The 15604-nt window shown below is 37.5% G+C and overlaps 1 long non-coding RNA gene across 1 annotated transcript in view; it reads right to left on the reverse strand.

Annotated features, from left to right (window-relative positions):
• Positions 1 to 675: 675 nt before the first annotated feature.
• LOC112543866 (uncharacterized) overlaps positions 676 to 15604 on the reverse strand; it is a 57127-nt gene continuing 42198 nt past the window's right edge. The window contains exons 2-3 of the long non-coding RNA XR_003087145.3: positions 14859 to 14975; positions 676 to 903 (exon numbers count right to left, since the gene is read on the reverse strand). This is a non-coding gene — a long non-coding RNA (uncharacterized LOC112543866). The remainder of the gene's footprint in view (positions 904 to 14858; positions 14976 to 15604) is intronic.

Genomic DNA, 15604 nt, shown 5'->3' on the forward strand with positions numbered 1-15604 from the left:
TTTTCAAATGGCTGTTCAACAAAACAGCACTTATTTCACTAACAAACTCCACCTGTCAACAAGGAGGATCAAAGTTGACCTCTTTCAAGCTAAATGTGTGAACCTTTCTCACATGACCGTAACCCAAGACTGTAGCAGCCTCATCAAAATTTAGTTGGCTTAGGCTACTAGGGGCAGATAGAATGCCACACAAAGCAGACATGAGTTACATATCTTCAAAACTTTGCTCCATATCCTGCAAAAATGCCCAAAATGCACAATGTAAATAATATAACTTACTTCTAGGCAAAGATATTTTATGTAAAAAAACCCAGCTATATTAACTTGCTAAAAGTGGGATTTGTAATAGAAACACAGTCAGAGACTTAACTAAAGAAGTTATAGTAAAAAACTCAGTAAATAATAACAATTTATTCTCTCAATTCTTCTTTATTGATTTTTCAAATTTCAAGCTTCCTGCAGGGAGAGGAGGTGGGAAGAAGAAGGAGAAAAGCTTTAAATTCAGAGCTTAGTGACAAATAATAGATAATAATATAATCTATTGCAAGTGCTGCTTCTATCTGCATTTTGGACCTTTGGGCTTTACTATATGGAGCACATTCTTCAAAATACAATGGAGAACACCAGATTTTCATTAGAAAGAAGAACGATTGAGTGAGCTTTCTCAAGGCATTCTTTATTAGGCAAAACAAGTGGAATGAGCAAGTATGTTTCCTGCAGTCTCTCTGCCTTGGGTTGTAATTTCGTCACATTTTTCAAGCCTGGCAGAGTCAAGCTTTGTCAGTACTCGGATGGGAGACCTCCAAGGAAAGCCCATTGTGCTACAGGAACTAGCATTGATGTTTCAGCAGGTGGCTCTTTTCTTTCTTGGTAATGATCTAGTGGCTTAGATGTATGTGGCATCTTTAAGATAAAGTGGAAGGTGAGACAGTGAGCTGTGATTATTGATCATTTATACTTTGCCATGAACATAAGTGAAATTTTACAACAGAAAAAGCAAACTATACGAAGAACAAAATCCCTGAATGGAAAGTGTGGGTTTTTTTTAAAAAAATTGGGCTCTGCTGAAAGGTGAATTTCTTTATAGAACTATATTTTAGCACTATATTTTAGTCACTCTTTACATTCAGAAACAGCTGAACTGTATTTCCTCAAATTATGGAAACAATAACAATTTTAGGTAGAGATTGCCTCATAAGTAAGTCTTTCAGAAAGTTATGAGAAACCGGGGAAAAAGTTTAGAAAAATAAACTGTTATGCAATTATAACTCTTGTGGTCACTGCCATTCTTGCTGCAATGCAGAACCTTATTGAACCTGGGAAGTAACTGAAGTAGGAGGAATATAATTTAATCATTGAAAAAAATCACAAGCTAAATATCTCTAAAACCAATATTTTTACCAAACTGACATAGAACCAGTTATTACAAAACAGGTCAAAGTATCTTTGTTTCATAGGGCTATCCATGAAGAATCTAGTATTTTATACTTAACATAACAAGAGTGAGATTTAAAAAGCAAACAAACAAAGTTTGTGACAACTTAAATCTGCCCCCACTGAAATACACTGGAGTTTTACCATGGAGGCCTATTGGTGCAGAATTCAGTTATCAAAATGAGATTTTTCCAAAGCTCTCATTAACATTCTCAATTAAAAACAATCAGCCTTGACAACTAAACAAGATAATTATATGAACAAAATGCCCTTGCTTTTGCACTAGATTTCTCTGCAGCTGAAATTTGAGGGGAAAATTTTTCCAACTCCACTTTAATTAATATTTAGATAATGGAGAACCCAGAAGCTTCAAGCTGTACCAGAACTAATCCTGTAGCACTGTCAAACCAGGTCCCAGTGGTGTGGTTGAGTTTTGTAGTATATACACACACTAGATAAATAAAAACCAAACAATCTTCCCCTCATAAAATATGCTTACTGGAAGGATACACCTTGACTCTACTATTTCTTATCATTCATAACACTAACATGCCAGAACCCAAACAGAGAGAGTGACAAATCAGGCTCCTCCTCAAACTGTAAAACACAACTCATCCTGCCTTACTAGTCTGTCTGAAGACTGACTAAACAGGACCCAGATTGTGTGATTCCTTATAGAGCCCCCTTTCAACCAGACTGTAAGGCAGGTGATTCCCACTTTGCATAGACATACTCACATAGCTTTCATAACTAATGCTCTAAAAACAGCAATGCAGTCACAGTAGCACAGGCAGAAGCAAATGGCAGCACAGGCTAGCTGACCTGAGTACAAACCCACCTGCATCCCATGGATATGCACTTGAGGACAGTAGCCTGTATGGCTGTTCACCTTGCCCATATAACACTCTTTTTAGCATGCTAGCTCAATGAAGGCTAGCACAACAAGTATTTCCATGTGAGCTGGGAATCATCTGTACAGCACCAAGGGACAACGCAACCTCAGAGCTACAGACTGCAATTTTAACAGTTTTCAAAGCACCACAAGTAGCACCTACTATTTTACGACTCCATTGTTCTGTAAAGATCTTCTGTCCGTACGATGCCTCATTCACTTTTTAAAACTCTAGTATTTATAGTTTTTATAGAACAAAGGATAAAGAACACTTAAGGTACATCTAGACAACGTGGCTATTTTGGGATACAGGAGGTATCCTGAAATAGCTACCCTGCGTCTTTTAAACAGACCTGTTATTTCAAAATATTTTTTCAAATAACGGGCATGCTATTTCACCATCTCTGCAACCCTTGTTCCACCAGGGTTAAGGGATGTGTCGAAATAGCATGTTATTTCAAAATCTGGTGCTGTATAGATATGACAAATTTTGAAATAAGCTATTTCAAAAAGCAATCAAAATAAGATATGCAATATGGATAGCACTAATTACGTATCTCATTTTGAATTTAGGGTGCTGTGTAAACACACCCTTGTTGGCAAGTATGATGACTGAAATACTATCTTCCACTTTTGCAGTGGAAACCTGCCTTCCTTCCAAAAAAGTCCACAATATAAATTTTACATTAGTTAATTTTGAGAAGTGTACTTTTTAATCATCCTGATATAATGAGTTATAAATGTGATAATCATGTAGCATAGAATGTGATGTAAGCTATATAAGGGTGTGTCTACACTGCACTGTAGCTCAAAATAAGATATGTGATTTGAGCTACGCAAATTGCCTGCATTATTTCGATCTTATTTTGAAATAGCTTATTTTATAATATGGTACAGTCTAGACAGTGCCAAATTCTGGAATACCTACTATTCTGAAATGTCCCTTACTCCTTGTGGAATGAAGTTTACAGGGACGTCGGAATAGTGAACCCAAAATAATGGGCTTGCTGTTAAGACATGGGATAGTTATTTCAGGATACTTCAGTGCCCCAAAATAGTGTTGCAGTGTAGACATAGCCTAAGAATCAAGCTATAAATAGCTAATATCTCATGCATGGAGGAGAAATAAAAAAGAACGACTATTCTCATTTTCAAAAGATAATCATTCAGGCTTTGCTCAAACATATAATACTACAGATGAAGATTTAATAGATATCTTCTATTCCATTCACAGAATAGTAGAAGGGTACAGAAATGATGATAGCAAAGAGAAGTAGTTGAAATTTTCTGGTTTAAACTTTACTCTTCAAAACCAGCATTTCTATGAAAAATTTTAGCATGATTTAATAAAAAAGTAAAAACTTGAAACCTGGGAAAAAGTTGAAAATCAAATTATTTTTATATTCATGTATGTTTACAAATTCACTTGAAATTCTAGAAGAAAATAATTTAACACATTTTGGATTATTGTGCATCTTTCAAGATTTATCAGGAAAAATCCTTACCATTTTCTGACTATCTGTAACTTGAGAAAGCCGTCTAAGTACCACTACATAGGTCAGTGAACCACTCTAGGGCTATGTCTACACTGGCGCGATCTTGCACCAGAGCTATGCAAATGAGGCTAAGCGTGGAATATCGCTGAGCCTCATTTGCATATCTAATGAGCCACCATTTTGCGTAAGAGGCTCTTGCGCAAGAAGGAGCTGTCTACACTGCCCCTTCTTGCGCAAGAAAAACCTTCTTGTGCAATGCCATTATGCCTAAAAATAATCTTCCGCAAAAATGGCGGCCATTAGATATGCAAATGAGGCTCGGTGATATTCCACGCTTAGCCTCATTTGCATAGCTCTGGCGCAAGATGCGCCAGTGTAGACATAGCATAGGTGTGTGGGTTACACTTGCACAAAATCCTGACCTCTGAAGAAGAGGCTTTTTAGTAGCCAATTAGGGTGTGTCTGGCTTAGGCAGCCCTGCGTATAAGGAGCTGCCCAGCAGAGAGAGACAGTTAGGCCCTGACTAGGGAAGGTGCATGACCTGGTTCCTGAAGAAGCACCTTTGGGAAAGCAGCATAGGGCAGACTTTGGAGGGGTGGGGGGTAGAAAAGGAAGGCTCCTGATACCTGCTAGTCTGCTGGCCTTGCCACTAGGGCCAGGAGGGTGTAAAGAGTAACAGGGGAAGGAAACAGAAGACCCAGGGAATAGAAGGCAATGAAGAGGAGTAGAGGCAGGTAGAAAAGGCTGCTGCCAGAGGGTCCCTTAGTGTGTGGGCCTGGGTCTTCCTCCTTCCCTTGCCACCAAGGCATGGATCATACAGATAGTGGCTTGCTCCTGTGACAGAGGGGCTGAGCTTGGAGGCCACAGTGGCAGTACAAACTAAGGAATATCGATACACCCTCCCCCCAGAAGGGGGATGGGAGATCATTGGGGTAGGCACTGCTGGAGGGCAGTATTCTGAAGAGGACACTGTGGTCAGGGAGCGATGTGATTCCAGACTGGGTGTGTGGAGCACAGATGGGGGATACGCTGCCAGAATTAAATGCCCTGCTAAGAAAGGACTAATTTCCCAGAGCTCCCAGCAGGAGATGCCACAGCAGTGAGTCCCACCCCCTAACAACCAGAAAGGACCAAAGTCTAAATTACTGGGGGCAAATTCCCTTGTTTTGGAACAATGTACTTATTTAAGGAGAAAGTTTTGCAGTCATAATAAATTCACTTTTTGTGCAAAGCTAGTGTGGCTTCCCAAGTTGCAGAAGGTTCTTGACTTGACCTCAAACTTCACAACACACCTTTGTTACGGTGTTATCAACCTAAAACATGCTTTGTAACATTTCCTAGGTTAAGAAATTAGATTTATAAAAACATATGCAAAATTTTCAAAAATCAATTATACAGCAAATACTGTTTTTGCAATATTAATAAAGCCCTAAGAGACAGCTCTGTTAAATTTACTCCAAATATAGTAAATTTATCCTCATGTATTATACATTGTTTAAATTTGTGTAACATAAATAATACATTGCAGCTAGTAATTTATTTATGAGAAATAAACATAATTTCTTTGCCTTTTGTAGTTCTAAGCCACATTGTTATTCATATATTTCAGGTATACCAATTAGCTATGCATGCTAAGAGTATGAAGCAATGTGTGCAAATTATAAAATGATTTAAGGTAACAAATCTTAACTTTTGACATCTATCAAGAAGTATTATGAACCACAGCAATGTTTTATTTAATAGAAGAGAAACAGGTTTTTTTATGCTATTGCTTATTCATATCCAGGACTTTTGCCCTGTTTATCTAGAAAAGAAAAGAAAAGAAAAGAAAAGAAAAGAAAAGAAAAGAAAAGAAAAGAAAAGAAAAGAAAAGAAAAGAAAAGAAAAGAAAAATGAATGGTAGCAAGGAAGCAAAAGTAATTAAAATACTGTTAAAATATTTTGCAGCAGGATGTTGATGGGGCAACAGGTGGAGATTTTAAGTTATGGATTAATTTCACAAAGTTCCAGGTCTGATTTGGATAAGTGAATGAAAGACCACCAGTTTATCCAAAGCTTATTCAAACTTATCTATAACTCTTTGGTTTGTAATTGGGGCTGTAAATCTTACAAAGACAGGATTTCTCATGAGATTTCAGTGTGTCTTTGTTTCATCTGAAACAAATACCCATGGTATTTCACTATTACTGGTCCTTAATACTTGACAATCAGGAAGTTTGAGAAGGATGCAGAATAAATGCGCAACATTTATCCTCAAAAGAAGCTCTGACCATATTTTTTTTTGAACCAGCTTGTACATTCCTTCTAAAGTAATGTAGACACCATAAGGATAGAGGTTAAATATCCAAACCCTATATAGATTTGAATCAGATCTAATCTATCAATCTGATTGATAGAGTAGACAGACTGAATGACAGTTATTTTTTGCTAGTACTCCACATGAAGTAAAGAAGATGATGCTATCTTCTCACTATGTAGTGTGCACAGAGGTTCAAATCTGCACAGATGAGTAGCAGCATGAAGCTTTCAGATAATGTGTATTATTACCACTTAAAATTAAATGGTCAGAAAATGAAAATATCTTTCTGAAAAAAAAATATATCTCAAACTTGGACAAAAATTCCTTAGAAACAGATTTCAAATAGAAAAAGTCCATTCAGGAAACCTGGAAAGTTACTTTTCAGCTATTTGTAAACTATTATCAAACAGAAGGAAAAGATTAACTTTCTGGCACTCAGGTTCCCCACTACTCCTTCAGATCTGGGACTAGAAAGACAGAGAGCTTCTTTGGACCTAGAACTGGGAGTACGAGGCAGGGAAAACATGGAGACTGCGAGACAACAAGGCAGAGGCAGTGAGCTCGGTTTTTGCAATCCTTTTGTGTAGTTTTGGTCAATTTCACTTTCTGCCAGCATAGGAAGATACTGACAAGAGTAAACAGCCAGGGATCCATCATTTCAATTTGCCTGGCAGAGAAGGTGCGAGGGAGAAGAGACAATTTTTTTTTTCAAAATGTTGATTTTGGGAAGAGGGGACTCTTAGACAGAAAGTCATTCCAATAGAAAATTCCCAACTCTACTTAAGACTCCACTCTAGCAGTTTGATGCTCACACAGGCTATGTCTAGACTGCAGGCTTCTTTCGAAAGAGGCTCTTTTGAAAGATCGCGTCTAGACTGCAGGCGGATCTTTCGAAAGAGAAATCCGCTTTTTCGAAAGAGAGCACCCAGCGAGTCTGGATGCTCTCTTTCGAAGACGGCCTCTTTACATTGAAGAACGCCTTCTTTCGAAAGAGGAGCTTTCGAAAGAAGGCGTTCTTCCTCGTGAAATGAGGTTTACCGCCATCGAAAGAAAAGCCGCGTTCTTTCGAAATAATTTCGAAAGAACGCGGCTTGAGTCTGGACGCAGGGGAAGTTTTTTCGGGGAAAGGCTACTTTTCCCGAAAAAACCCCTGAGTCTGGACACGGCCACAATATAGCCACAATATAGCCTTTTGTAGATTTGGTGAGGATGGGTACCTTGAAGCAAATACTATATATTTTTGATTCTACAGTGACAATTGCACTAGATCTGTAACTTCACCTCTCCCTGAACAGTGCCTCAGTATTGGAACTGACTAGGTAGACAGATAAATATTCTCCAGGGAAACAGTTTACTTTAGAGGAATCAGATATAGTATTTGGAGAGTAACTATAAGTACTCCTATGATAATTCTTGGTATGACCAAAAAACAGGGTCTGTCTAGCCATGGAATAGGAAAAGCACTTATCCTCCATGGATAAAAGTAATGAAGTAACTGAGTGCTTCTGTGGTCCACCTACCCATAAGGTCACACAATACTTAAATACTGATGGTATAATATGAAGCTTAAAAAAGCTTTTAAAAATTATGTATCAAATAGTTGAGTGCTAACTCACCAGCACCATATTTTTTGGTCAGAGGTAACACTGTTAAAGCTAAAATCATTTTAGACCACCAGTTTAACAAATAAAAGGTTAAAATACCCCGCCACACACAGTTGCCTATTGCTTCATTTTACATTAGTCTTCGAAAAATGTGATAGCAACAATCTTCATCATCATCATCAAATGTTTCTCACATGAGTTACAGTAGATGCTGCATTCTTAATTCTCTGCTTTGTAATGCAGCAGCAGGAGATGCATTAGTCCCCATGTTTACTGCTACATATCTCACATTTTAACAAGGTCCTTTAGTCTTTTTATAGCAGCAGGGGTGCAAGGACTCACACTCACTTTTCAGTCAAACACACTAAAGCCATGTGCTCTTGTGCCTTCTATGAACGCAAAATAAATTGCTATTGTCTTGGGATCTTGTGGCAAAACATATTTTGTAAATTGGCAAGACGAAGATGGTGGTGGGGTATTAGAAGTGTGGCATTTCATTTACATTTTTGTGGTTTGTTTAAAAACCTACAAATAAAATTCAAGTTTTAAAAATCAAAACTGAACAGTTTTCAGAAGGAAAAAAACATACTTGTCAGTTGCCAAAACCAACAAAAAATAAAAATCTTGTATTTCAATGAAAACCCATATTTTGAATAAAAATTAAATGAAAATGAAAAATGTTCCTTTCATAAGGAGGTTATTGTCCTTTTTTAAAAAAATTGTGGTGGAACTGTGAAATGCTTTGAAGATGAGGATGGAGCTGGGTCTCTGAATAATGTAACTAAAGGAGCAAAGGAAATTAATTAGGAAGGGAAGTGATGTGGTCAGAGAAATGGTCAGGGAAGATAATCCTAGAAGCTGCATTTAGAGCTGTGAAGAACGGGTGAGGTATGTTTTTAAAAAATAACAGAGCAGTGGAAATTATGAGTCTGAAGATGAGGTTTAGAGGTGCAAACAGAAAGAAAATTCACATCTTGGAAATGCAATAAGTATTATGTGTCTATATTTGGATACAGTTTGGACATGCCAGGCAAAAGAAAGGGAGGAGTCCAAGATGACTCCTGAATTATAAACCTGAATGAGAGGAGATTTTTTTGTAAATTGTGGGTGTAGATGATGCCTGGCCTTGCACAAGTGACAAAGAAGGCTAGATTGTGCAAGGGGACATTTTCAGTATGTAATTTCTGTTCAGGGGCCAGGCACCACATCAGCACATGCCTTCATACTCATGTATTTCTTGTGCTCTCTATCACCTCAAAAAGGTAGAACCCAGACCCGGTTTTAGAGGCCTGGAATTATAGGGGCTGACTCCATGGCTGCTCTGGGGCTCAAACACACACTGATAAAAAAAATAGGGCATGGTCAGCATTCATGAGCCATCAGTAAATGTCAGGAGCACATACACAGCACCCAGTGAAACCAGAAAACAGAAAACACTCACCAGTAAGAACAAAAGTCAGCACCTGTGCCTGCAATTCTGGTCTGTACTGCTCAAGGCAGCTCAACTATGGCAGCTTATTTCACTCCTTTAAAACTGAATGGGTCTTCATGTCCTGGGGCTAAAACGCGGAGTACTGGCTTCTTACTTCTCAAGCATCTCTTGACAGCTAATTGCTGGTAGCTCAATCCACTTACTTCTGCAGGCTTGGGGTGGCAGGTCTCTGAATCCCCAGGCCCAGCTGATGTGTTTTCCCTTTCAAGGAAGATGCTTTAATGTAGTGCTGAAGCACATATATACAAACCTCAAAACAGGGTGATTGCTGCTTCTTGCCATTAACTTGGCAGTGCCTGCCTCTCTCTTTTGCTCATCACTCTGTCAGGATAGTTGACTTGCAAAATCTGTGTCTAGATATGATGTATAAACCATTTACAATCCTAAAATGTTTAGACTTAATTATAATGAAATATATTTTAAAACCAACTATTTGAAAATCAGTTCTGCCAGTGCAGGAAATTGCAAGGAAGGAGTAGAAATCTCAATGGACAAGTACTCTTGGGTTGAAAGGATCAGAGGGGAGGCAGAAGGAGATAAGCAGCCCTAGAAATGAATGATTTTAAAGATTGAGACATTCTTTTATTGCAACTCATCTAAAAAAGGAAAGACAGATGTTGTGTGATTCATTTCTGAGGACCTATGGGAAGATTTCATTTATGTTCACTCTAATTTATTTCTGCAAAACAGCCCAAAGTAGAACACATTTCCTCTTATTTAGCTTTGAGCATAACACTAAACATTAGTATAGTTTTTCAGGTCACTAAAGGAAGAAAAATTACAGCTGATATGTGACAACATGCAGCCATGTTCAGTCTTCATGTAGAACTCTTGTAACGAGTGAGAAACATTGGGAACTCAGACATTCAGGAACTGCTGAGTTCCAATTATGTCTGTCTAATTGACTTCTTCTATATCTTTAAGCAAGTCACTTAGGCCAATGTTTTGAAACTTGTGTGCCCAAAATTTGGAACCTGAAGACATTGTTAGAAATCTAAAATACATGCAATGAAAAACCTTGCAGAATCCCAGTTCTACAAATGAAATACCACAGGAGCAGATGAAGAAAGGGAAAGAAACTGACTGTGGGGTCGGAGGACAATCTCAGAATATTTCAGACCCATACCAGGCACAGACTCAGCAAATCATGGTGTTCAAAGACAAAGTCTTACAGGGACTACTACCCCCAGAAATCCTAGCCCTGATAAATACCATGTAAAATAGTTATCGTCTGGCAGATACCAGGCCAGTCTATTATTTTGGTAGAAAAATAATAGCATAAAAATTTGGACTGAAGCTAGTATGTGTTTTATATAAAATACTATTTTAAGTCCCTAGTTAACAGTTCTAACTCTCACCAACCTTTCAATCTCATAATTCTGCCCCTGCATCTTGTGCTCTCTGGATTCCAATAACACATACCAGTACTTCTCTCACCTTGAAGGCTGAGTCAATTTCAGAAAAACAGTACATATAGATACAAAATTAAGGAGCTTGAAAACTCCAAGTTCTTAACTCTGACCTTCTATGATAATCTAAATGCTATTACTGAGTAATTGCATGTAAATTAAAATGCAGTCTGTGTCTTTTATCATCATGTCTCAAAATGAAAAATCCATGGAGGACACAGAAAATGCCAAATTCAAAAGAGAGAATGATGTTTTGTGGACAATTCTCTTAAAGCAGAAAAAGAGACTTCCCTTTCTGGTAAAGTTTGTGGTCATCTTTGAGGGTGAGCAATCTTGTACACTCAAAAGATGTAGATTTTTGTACTGCTTCATATCATATAGTATATCTGCAACTAGTATCTCTATGTAATATTTTTTTCTGAAATTATCTCTTCCTTCAAGGTACTTTCTTTTGGGCATCAAACAGCCCCAAAATTCAGCTATTGTTGAGCTCCCTAATTGTTGTGCTATCTTTCTGTGAAAAGGCTGACTTGTGATTAAGGCCCACCTGTGGGGACTCAGTACCATGCTCTGCCACAAATTTCCTGAATAAACCTTATAATTTAACAGACAACACGGGTTCATCTTTTAATATTCATATTCATATTAATCTTTTAATAGATGATTTTTTGCTGATGAGAGAGACACCTTTTTGAGCTGCACAAAGCACTTCTGTTGGTTTGGGAAGACACAGGTTGGACCTTTCTGGTCCGTACCCCTTGGGACATAACTAGTCCCACATGAGGGATTTTGCTGGACCAGGGGAAATAATATCCGGACCCCTTGTTACTGCCCCTCCCCAATCTCCTGACTGCTTCCCCACCCCTGCCCATCACCAGCCCTACTGGTCCCTCCCCTTTTCTCTGCTAAGCCAGGTAGACCACCTCCAGCTCAGCTCCCAGTGTGCTAGGCTCCCACCCCTCTGGGAAGCCCCTCTGTTGTGTACCAGGCTTTAGCAGAGAGTTTTGCAAACAGTAATCCTTTGTAATCTTGTAAACCTCACATAGCCTTTCAAAAGTGGTAAGGTATTCTTCAGTACAGTCTGATCTATTTCCATTTCCCATCTCTAAAATGGAGGTATGTCTTTCTTCATTCTTGCCAATTCTCATTTTAAGCCTTACAGGGCACTTGACTATGCATTTGCAGTTTCTAATATACTGGAGATATGGTTTCAGTTGGAGTCTATAATCACTATGGTAATCTCATTATTATAAAAATAGTGTATTTTTGACCTGGTGGTACTTGCAGTGAAATCAATGGAATTTTTGTCACTGCTTTCAGTAGGAATAGGACAGGTCTTTTGTGGATGTCATCCAATGGAAAGTCACAGACTACAATGGACAAAGTTATGGCATCATCTTTTTTGCTTGCCTCTGAAATATTTTTAAAAAGTTTTCTTATTACAATTACAAAACTTTTCAGATAAAATTACTAAACAACAAAAGTCTTTTTTTCATGTGAGGAGTCTTTTTTATGAGAAATCTCAGGAGAAAGCTCATAACTGCAGGTGCTGCATTCATCTGAAGGATAGAAAGAGGACAGACAATTGAAGGTGAATTCAGTGAGATTTCTAGCACAAACATCTGAATTAAATATTATAAGTGGCAGAACTGAAATGTTATAAAGGGCTTGTAAAGAAAAAAATCTAATTGTGTGACTTCATTAACTTACAAGTACAAGCACTTGAAAGGTTATGTGCAGGTTTTTTTCGTGGGGTTATTCACTATCACAGGTTCTGCTTTCATGGATTGAAAAGAGATTTTGTTGTACATATTTCATTGTGAGTTTTTTCCTTTTCAAAATATGTTTTGCAGAGATCTATTGTACACTGGTTATTGTTGTGCTGTTGTTAAGTTTCTCTCTTGTGAGAGCTCAAAATTCTGTCATCTTTGTTTCTCCAATGTCAAACATCTTTGTGATTTTTATTTCTTGTGATAACAATTACAAAGAATAGTTATTTGGAAATTAATATACACGCAAAAATCACACAAATCAATCAGTATTTTTTTTTTTTTTTTGCAAACATGCTGTAGACCATATGCCAAGTTATCTGTTGAGTATTTGTTTCCTAGCTGGAAGCAGTCAACCCATTAAGAGTTTAAATGTGAGGGGAAATGGAAAGTCTTCCTTCTTCACATTCTTCTTCTCCTTCCCCCTCAGAACAAACCAAGTATTCTATACACATAATTGGTATTTTAATCTAATATTGAAATTAATCAATTAGTCCTAGGGAAACATAGGCATGGAGACACTTCTATACTATTAGTTTATTTAACCCTTTAAATAAGGGAAGACAAGGACCTGAACTGAGGAGTTAGTGGTATAGGTTGGACCATCCCCTGCTTCTATTGTTCTGGGGACCCACTGACTCCACCTGTCCAACCTGCCTATGACAGGCTGTCCAGCTCCTTTCCAGCATACACATATAGACATGGGCACCTACAGCTGAGTCTGTGATCATGAGGGGATTTCTCAGAACAACTACGCATGTACCCTTTTGAGTTTAAATCCAAAATTACATTTTCTTGTATGTGCAGAGATCTGTAAAATGTAAGCTCATGAAAATTACCCCCTCTCTCAATGTAATGGAAGATATTCACAGCTTTTTGATCCCCCAGTTGTGAATTGCATAAACTGGGTTATAGAAAACAAAAAAAATTTATTAACTACACAGAATGCATGTTAAATGACTATAATGGATAACAAATAGAACACATCAGATTATACCCAAAAGATCCTGTCACACTTACATGCTAGGGATATGCTAGTATCTGGTGTGTCCCAAAATAGCTATCCAGTGTCTTCACAGCAAGCCCATTACTTTGGGCTCGCTATTCAGATGTCCCTGTAAACTTTACTCTACAAGGAATAAGGGACGTTTTAGAATAGCACTTTATTTTGAAATTTGGTGCTATGTAGACAGTACCAAATAATAAAATAAGCAATTTCAAAATAGCATCAAAATAAGATATGGAATTTGTGTAGCTTAAATTGCATATCTTATTTCAAGTTATGATGCAGTGTATGATGCAGTGTAGATGCACGGTAGAGCTAGGAATTAAAGTCATGTCTCCTGAGCCTTGTTACACTACTAGAAAATGCTTCCACTCCTTTCTGTCTTCATCTGTCCAGGGTATTTCAGGATGTATAGCTTTGGCTACCTCTGTACACCTTGACCTTGGTAACTTGGATGCAAGGGGGATTCTTATTCCCTGGTCTGGGTATGTAGTCAAAAGTCACAATCTAGCCTCTTGCATTTACAGTTTTCCTTACGTTATTTCTGGAACAGACTGAAATAGCCTCTTGGGCAGGAATTTAACTTTTTTTTAGTTCTCAAAAGCATAAGGGAAATCTGGTTCATCATGATGAAGTGCTGTGTACTTTTTACAGTGAACTTTTACTATTCATATCATATTTTGGACCTCCTTAGGCTTGCCAAGCTCTAATTACCTTCTAGTCACAAAATATGAGGAAATAAATGAGATAGTTTCATTTGGAAGTATAAAGCAGATGCAGAAATACAATTATATACTGAAAATATACAACACATACTTTGTGCGTAGATCTGTTTTGTAAGTGGATTACTATTTGACTAGCTAATCATTTCTGAAAAGATAAGATCACTTTTCGAATAGAATAAAAATAGTTTAAGGCATCATGTTTCACACTGTGCTGTAAAGTGTTGCCAACGAAGCACTATTCACCACATTCCTTGCATAATCCCATTACGTCATGCTATGTGATTGACATGACTTAGATTCATTTTGCATTCTCCTTATTTCAAATGCATGGATGTTACAGAGTCATTAAACTCCTTTCAGATTTTCCTTTGTATGCTTCCCACTGTGCCACATGAGCTTCAAACATCATTACTCAAGTAAAGGCTTCCCTAAAAAAATGTTATTATAGGCCATCCTCAGTTATTGAGGTGAAGCTCAGGAGACCCTGAATAACTATTTGGACATTTAGGAAACACAATGTCATTCGTAGCTGTGGTTTTTAGCAGATGATTATTTATGAAAGTACAAGAAGAACAATGTCACTGTGTATTGTGATCCTGCAGCACATTCATTAAACTGGGAGAGCATGAAAGTCTCAATGAGATGTCTGTTATCTAGAATGAAATAGAGCCTAAGAATAACATGATGGAAGAAAATTAGCCAAAGAAAGAAATGTTTTCTCAACATAGTCACCTAGATTTTGCACCATAGGCCAAAGGCAGACCTAAAGCCAGCCTCAGGATTGTCCTACTGAAGGAAGATTTTCTGGTAGTGTAGAGGCAGTGTAGCAGTTACATCTCCACCCAGATGCTGTCATAGGAGACAATGATGAAAGAAAGAGAAAATGATCAGGACTTTATCTTTTTCTAAATATTAACCACCATATGGAGTTCTTGAATCTGATAACAGCTGTTGTAACAAAGACGAGAATTGGACTAGAATGTAACTAGCAAACACAAACACAATCTTTTAACCTTAACTGTCCCTACTTCTTCTCAGCCATAGATGAGAATCTGGGCCTAGATAAATAAAAAAAAATACACTTTTATTTTAAGCAGAGAATTTTTAAGGAATAAGTTAGTTTTCAGTGACCCCAATTCAAGTATAGTGATCAATTAAACTGCAAGAACATAATTGTGTTTCTATAAAGCAAGTACTATATAATTGCAGGAGACTGATGACATGGAACAAATCTATCACCTTCAAAATAAACCAATGCATAATGTGATTTGCATTAACCTTTTAAAGTACAAAGTTATTTTTTCTAGCATCTTCAATAAAAAATATACATTGCATACAACATGCTTTCCTTAGCTCAATTATGCAACTGCAAAGCAAACAATAGCATCAGGAGAGAGGAATGCAGAGACATGGGCAGGGAAAGACATATACATTTACAACTGAGATTTAAAATGAATTGAGAAGGCAAGGTAGAGGTA

The sequence above is a fragment of the Pelodiscus sinensis genome, chromosome 4 (assembly GCF_052426305.1).
Source record: "Pelodiscus sinensis isolate ZL-2025 chromosome 4, ASM5242630v1, whole genome shotgun sequence".
NCBI lineage: Eukaryota > Metazoa > Chordata > Testudines > Trionychidae > Pelodiscus > Pelodiscus sinensis.